This window comes from Leucopleurus acutus, assembly GCF_964270905.1.
Source record: "Leucopleurus acutus genome assembly, chromosome: X".
In the NCBI taxonomy this organism is placed as follows: Eukaryota; Metazoa; Chordata; class Mammalia; order Artiodactyla; family Delphinidae; genus Leucopleurus; species Leucopleurus acutus.
Window position 1 is genome coordinate 24,098,611 of NC_139148.1, and position 8,085 is coordinate 24,106,695.

Here is an 8,085-nt window from a genome sequence, read left to right on the forward strand (position 1 = left end):
TAAAATTTTCTCTATAAATGTCCTGTGAATTCTTGGTTAAATTAATTGCTAGTTACATTTTGGATCTTTCTGCTCATGTATCCTGGTTTTGATTATATTTTCCAGTTGGATGTTGTTTTACAGGACTGCTTTATCCATATTTTTTGAGAAAAGTGACAACTTTATCTCTTTCAAATTTTTATATATTTTTTTGCCTTATTCAGTTTGCCAGAGGCTCTAGATTAACTGTAAAGCTTTATGTGGTACCCTTGTCTTAATGATCACCATGGAGTGGGATGCATCTTACCTTTGTAAATGAAGTGTAATATTGGCTGTTGATTTTTTTGGGTTACTATTCATTAGCTATTATCTAATTAAGAAATACCCTTCGATTTCTTTTTTTTTTTTATAAAAATGTATTGGATTTAGCAAATGCTTTGCCTGCATGTATTTAAATTGCATGACTTTTTTTCTTTAGTTCAAAAGGTGTTTAATACGTATGAGAGTTTTTCTGAGATTGAACCACATTTTATTGCAGATACAATCTCTACTGAATTATGAGACTTTTTAAAAACCACTGTTAGATTCAGATGCCAATGTTTTGTTTAGGATTTTTCAAAATGTGTCTCTAACTGAAATCAGTCAATAATTTTAATTTTTGTACCATACTTTTTTGTGAATTGGGCAGTGTTTTCTCTTTCTTTGTATTTTGTGAAAAAAGATTATATATTTCTTGAAAGTTTGGTAGAACTCATGAGTAAAGTCATCTGGATCTGAGCCTTTGGGGAAGAGAGGTTATGAGTGAATAAAAGGGGAACAATAGATAAATATTTTCATTTCACCATGAACTTTTGGTCCATGCACATTTTCTACATTTCATTAGATTTTCAAATATATTTGCTTATGGTTGTTTATAACATTTTTAAATGATTTTATTGTCTTTTATCACTGCAGTTCTTTTCCAATTTATTTTATATTTGCTTATTTACATATTTGTTTATTTTTATTAATCTCATTTAAGACATCTATCTTATTAGTCCTTCCAGAGAGCCAGCTTTTTGGGTTTTATTATCATTTTCACTGGTTTTTGTTTCTGAAATTCATTCATTTCTACCCTTATTTTTATTATTTCTTTCTTATAATTTTTTAAATTCCTTTTCTAGGTTCTTGAGTTGAACATTTAGATCATTCATTAAAATCCTTGTGTTTTCTGAAAAATACCTTTAAATATATAAAATTTCTCTACATACTGCATTCCACACACTTTCCCCATGTGCTTTCATTGTCACTACTGTCATTCAGCTGTAAGTATTTTATAGTTTACCAAATTTCTTCTTTACTAAAGGAGTTATATAGTAGCTTTTCTAAAAAAATTACACATTTATAGGCTGTTTTAAACTATAATTTTGTCACACTTTTAAAAGTTCATTGTATTACAGTCAGAGAATATTGTCTCAATATATTGAGTCCTCGAGATTAACTGAGGCTTCTTTTGAAGCCTAGAACATAGTTGAATTTTGTAAATGTTCCATGTGTGCTTAAAGAGAACATGTACCCTGTGTTTGTTGAGAGTAAAATTCTCTCCATGTATATATATTTTAGTCCAGGCTTAATAATCATATTATTCAATTATCCTTTATTTCTTACTTAATCTATCACTGTGTAATAAAAGTGTGTAATAAAATCTATAATCACAATAGTTGATTTCTGCATTTCTTTGTTTAGTTCTGTCAGTTGAAGTTCTACATATTTTGACACTATTGTCCATGTAAAGATGTTCAAGACTGTTATATCTTTTTCAGTTATGTCTTTTTTCTTTACAAACATGTAGTGTGTTCAACTTAAAAATCTCTTTTGACGTTAAAATTGCCTCTCCAGCTTGCCTTTCTTCATGTATATCTGGTATATCTTTTTTCTGCCATTTTATTTTAATAATTAGCTAGACTTGGATAGTCTCTATATCTGCACATGAATTTAACATATTTATATATGCTGTAATCTGTTATTATATTAGGATTCATTTCTGCATCTTACTTTATATTTTTAATTTAAAAGTCATTTTTTTAACATAGAGCAGCCTCCTTTTTTATCTTTCATTGGACATATCAAATTATTTTCTGGATTGAAGTTGGAATATTATATTTTTGTTCATCAGATAATTATACTACATTATTAAATTTAATATTTATGTTTGTTTTTACCAATACATCTCTAAAGTTTCTCAATATCTAGGGTTTCCCTCCTACAGACAAAACAGGTAGCTAAGCACACTCTCTCCTCCCTCTGCTCTTTTCTCCTACCTTGGCACCCTTACTCACAACATTAGCATCATTCAGGACAGCAGTTTTCAAAGTGTGGTCTACAGCCTTTTGGGGGTTCCCAAGTTGCTTTCAAAAACATCTGCAATGTTAAAATTATTTTTACAATAGCACAAAGTATTCATTTGCCTTTTTCACTCCACTTCTTTCATGAGTATACAGTAGATTTTGTGGTAGATTTTGCAGAGGCCACGTGACATATTGTATCACAACATATTGAGTGCAGAACTACAGGTGAGAATCTTGCTGTTTCCTATTACTCTAGACACTAAAGAGTTGCAGAAACATAGCACAAAGTCAGTCCCAAATTGTTTTTGTTTTAGAATTTTTTTCATAAAAGATATGTCATTTACGTTAACTTGCAGTGGGCTCATTAGTGTTATTTTTAACAAAGTTTGAAATTTTCTGTTTCAGTTTTTAACATGGTAAATATTGATGAATATAATCAAGATAAACAAAAGTTCTTTGGGCATTCTTAACAATTTTTAAGAATGTAGATAGATCCTGTGACCAATATATTTGAGAACTACTGGGGTTGAGTTTTGTATCCAGATGTTTGAGAAATACAGTTTTAAAATCATTATTTGCAGACAACAGTGAACCATAATAAGATATTCACTTCCAATCTTATTGGTCATTTCTTTTTTCACTGAAATGCTTCCTCCAGGAGTGCTTTGAAATAGTGTGTCCACCCCAATGTTCATTGCAGCACTATTTACAATAGCCAGGTCATGGAAGCAACCTAAATGCCCATCGACAGACAAATGGATAAAGAAGATGTGGTACAATATATACAATGGAATATTACTCAGCCATAAAAAGGAACAAAATTGGGTCATTTGTAGAGACGTGGATGGACCTAGAGACTGTCATACAGAGTGAAGTAAGTCAGAAAGAGAAAAGCAAATATCGTATATTAACGCATATATATGGAATCTAGAAAAATGGTACAGATGAACCAGTTTGCAAGGCAGAAATAGAGACACAGATGTAGAAAACAAATGTATGGACACCAAGGGGGGAAAGTGGAGGGTGGTGGTGGTGCTGGGATGAACTAGGAGATTGGGATGGACATATATACACCAATATGTATAAAATAGATAACTAATAAGAACCTGCTGTATAAAAAATAAAATAAAATTTAAAAAAAAACAGGAATAAAATACTGCTGCTTAGATTATGAAGTTACATAAAAACAGTAAGCAAACCTCCAGCAAAAAAAAAAAGAGTGTGTTTGAGTAATAAGTGTTATGAACATTTTAATCCCAAGAAATTTTTTTATACTTTCATATTTATATATTTCAGTGGAGGTAAAATTCTAGGTCCAATTTTTTTCTTGAACTTTACATTGTCTCCTTTCACCTAGCATTTTTCCTGTGAAATTCAATATCAACCTAAATCTTGATCCTTTAAAAACTTATATTGTGCAAATTAGAACTGAAAAAAACGTGGTCTTAATATTATGAAAATACGGAAATACTTGTGTGTGCATAAAAGATGGAGAAGATACAAAGTTATTACAAGTTTTTGTCTCCAGTTGGGATGAGTGTATGAATTTTAATATTTTCTTAAGTTTTTCTGTATTCCAAATTATGAACATAAATTGCTTTTATAACCAGAAAAAGTAAATTTCTCTACAACCTTCCTGAACAAGGGCAGAAAAAGGGAAGGGGGAAAACAACCATTATTTACTGGGTAGTTACCATGTGTCATATGCTCTATACTGGATCCTTTTAAATTTTACATCATTTGATAATCACATGGACATTGTGAAATAGGCATTATTAAGCGATAGCACTGTCATTTCCTAAACTTGGGATTTTGTAGGTTTTTGACGCAAAGTATGTATTTTCCCTTTCACCCACAAAATAAAAAGTCTAATTTTGGAGAATTTTTTTAAAACAGGTTTTTAGAAACAGTTATTCTGATAATGATAATTTTAGAGATTGTGTTCCCTGCTTTGCATTTCTCTTAACGTAACACTATAGTTTCCAGTGAATCATGAAAATGTATATTCGTGCTCCCAAAATGGAAGTTTTAAAATACTTTGAAAATGACAAGGATGGAACTGTTAAACACCATTTTGTATCCCTTAACCTATTATTGTCATTGTGTAACTGAAAGGAAAAGGAATAGGAAAACAAGATCGATAACCCCACAAATGTAAATAGAACTTTACCAAATTATTTTTTTTTAATATTTATTTATTTATTTAGGCTGTGCCGGGTCTTAGTTGTGGCATGTGGGACCTTTAGTTGCGGCATGCAGGATCTAGTTCCTTGACCAGGGATCGAACCCGGGCCCCCTGCATTGGGAACACGGAGTCTTTCAGTTTTTCTTTCCCACCAGGGAAGTCCCCCTACCAAATTATTTTTAAAAACAGCAATGAATGACAAAACGGGGGAGGGATGTAAAGCTTTCAGTCTGCAGTTATGGACCATATTTATGTTGGTTTATATATAGGATCATAAGATTGACAAAGAAAAGTGATTACAGAAGCAAAAATGCAGTGAAAACTTCTCATATGTCAAAGCAAACTTAGGAAATTAGCAGCTCTTAAGACAGAAATGAAGGTGGGTAGAATCTTGAAGAGCAATCTTTACATGATAATCAGGCAGTGAAATACATACAGAAGAGGAACAAAATCAAAAAATAAATTCTCTCACTCAAGTGTCAATGTATATTGCACATTACTAAAGAAACTACAGGGAAAAGAATAATTTCTTGGAGTAAAATTGAGCAGCCTTAAGTACAGAGCTTATGTTCTATTCCTGCTAGAAACCTGAGTCATTGTTTTATCACAGGCAAGTAAGTCATTTTGCTTCTCTTTGCCTCAAATTACTCATCTATAAAAAGCTATATTTTCAGCTTTCTTACAGACCATCCCATCACGCCTCTTCTTTATCCACTGAGTGCCGGATATCAACCCAGGAAGCAAATTTAGGAATTAATTCAGAAATAAAAGCTCCAACTCCAAATCATAAAAAGAAAGATGAAACATAATGAACAAGCTAACTCTGAAAGTTCTCAGTTGTATATTTCATTTTAGTTCATGGATATGATTGACATAACCTTTAAAAAGTGTTATTTGCTGTTGTTCAGATTTAATATCACCTGTGTTGAAGCTAGATTATAGATACAAAGAGAGCCCACATTATCATCCTTCTACCCTGCGGAAAACTATTCTATATTTAGTTCTAATGAATTTCATAATTTTGTTTTTGTCATTATTATTTTACAAAGAGTAATGAATACTATTCTAGTATATGTAAATTCAAGACTTCTTTAACTTGTGCTTTTTATAAATGAGAAAAAAAAGATTTTTTAAGTAATGGAAATAACCATTCATTTAGGAAAAGAAATACAAATCAAAACCACAATAAGGGATTTCCCTGGTTGTCCAGTGGCTAAGACTCCACACTGCCAATGCAGGGGGCCCCGGATCGATCCCTGGTCAGGAAACTAGATCCCACATGTTGCAACTAAGAGTTTGCATGCCGCAACTAAAGATCCCACATGCTGCAACTAAAAAAGATCCCGCATGCTGCAAGGAAGATCACCCACGAGGCAATGAAGATCCTGAGTGCCACAATGCAACTAAGACACAACGCAACCAAATAAATTAAAAACAAAAAAGAAAACACAATGAGATATCACCTCACACCTGTTAGTACAGCTTTTAACGAAAACAAAAACAAAAAATAAGTGTTGGCAAGGATGTGGAGAAATTGGAAACTTTGTACACTATTGTGGGAATGTAAAATGGTGTAGCCTCTATGGAAAACAGTATGGAGGTTCATTTAAAAAATTTTAAAAAGATAATCATTTTACAATGTATGTAAGTCATTATGCTATATACCTTAGACTTATACAATGCTGTATGTCAATTATATCTCAATAAAACTGAAAGAAAAAAAGCAATTCCAAATTCTCTTTTAAAAAATAAAATACAAGGGGAAAAAAAAAGAGAAGTGGGGAGAACCTAGAAAGACTAACTAATCACAATGTGGCACTTTATTTGGATTCTGATTCAAACGAAATGCAAAAGAGGATCATTTTTAACACCATTTGTGTTAGATTAATTACATTAGTAAACTCAACGAATGGCTTTCCTGAATTAAAAGAATTTCAAAATAGAAATACCATATGATCCAGCGATCCTATTTCTGGGTATATATCCAAAAGAATTGAAATCAGGATCTCAAAGAGAAATCTGCACTCCCATGTTCATTGCAGCGTTATTCACAATAACCAACAAATGGAAACAAGCTAAGTGTTCATCAATGGATAAATGAAGAAAATGTGATGTATAGAGAGATATATAACATTATTCAGCCTTAAAAAAAGAATGAAATCCTGCCATATGGGAAAACATATGAACCAGGAGGACATTGTGTTAAGTGAAATAAGCCTGTCACAGAAGGACAAATACTGCATGATTCCACTCACATGGGATATCCTTAAAAGTCAAACTCATAGAAGCAGAGAGTAGAATGGTGCTTGCCAGGGGCTGAGGGGAGGGGTAAATGGGGAGTTGTTCTTCAACAGGTATGAAGTGTCAGTTATACAAGATGATTAAATTCTAGAGATCTGTTATACAACGTAGTGCCTACAATTAACAATACTGTATTGAAACTTAAAAATTTAAGAGGGTAGATCTCATGTTAAATATTCTTACCACAATAAAAAGCAGAGACAAAAAGATGCTGTAAGGAATTATTGCATGGAATTTTTAGCCATTAAAAGAATAAACAATGGAAAAAGTAAATAAAAGTGAAGCTGCTTCTGGACTTATTTTCCCTAGTCCCATTGTCAGGAAGATGGCAATGACCAGACTGTACTTGGACGCAACATAACAAGGATGACAGAACCTCCTAGATAGCTCTAGATCACTCACTTCCAAATGGTTCTGTGTGAAAGAAATCATCTGGTTTCTTTGTGTGAAAAAAAACTGATAGGAAAATGACTACATCAAAGAGGCAATGCTGAATAGTGAAAGGATAATTGGAGAGTCATAAAGTTTGGTTTTCTCATACATCTGTTGATGAAGAGTTATGAGACATATCTACTCACATCTCAAGACTTCGGGCTCCTTATCTGTACAATGCAAGCACCGGCAAGGTTGGTCATTTGCAATTTGTGCTCAAAGAATATTTAGGGTAGCACAGAATTTCCCTAGGACAACAAAGGGAGATATGATAGGAATTCTAAGACTTCAAGTAGACCAGCTTTTACTTGTCCAAGAAGTAAATTGGTAAATTAGTTAATTGGTACTCAAGTAAACTATATTCTAAATACAGTAAGTATTACTGCTAAAAGGCAATTATTTCCAAGATGCTGAAATTTGAGAGGAGGCAAGATGGCGGAGTAGAAGGATGTGAGTTCACCACTTCTTACGGAAACACCAAAATCACAACTAACTGTTGAACAACCATTGACCAAAAATGCTGGAACCAAGGTACTGAAATTTATAATTATGTATTTTTTAGAAAATTAAGAATAATAGGTATAATATACTATTTTTCTGTAATACTAGGAAACAATGTGTATAAGAGCCACTTCTGAACACTCTATTCTCATGCATATCTTTGCATCAGTTGAGGTGATTTCATATGTTAGTAACAATATGGAATTTATTTACTCTACTACCTGAAGTCCAGAATTCAAGAGGTGGAAGGTAAGACCTTCAACAGTGTTACCCTGAGAGGTGGATTCACTGAGAAGTTAATCAAGCTTAAACTTTAGAGGCTATCACTTGCATGGGCCCCTTTTAAAGCCCTTCGGCTAC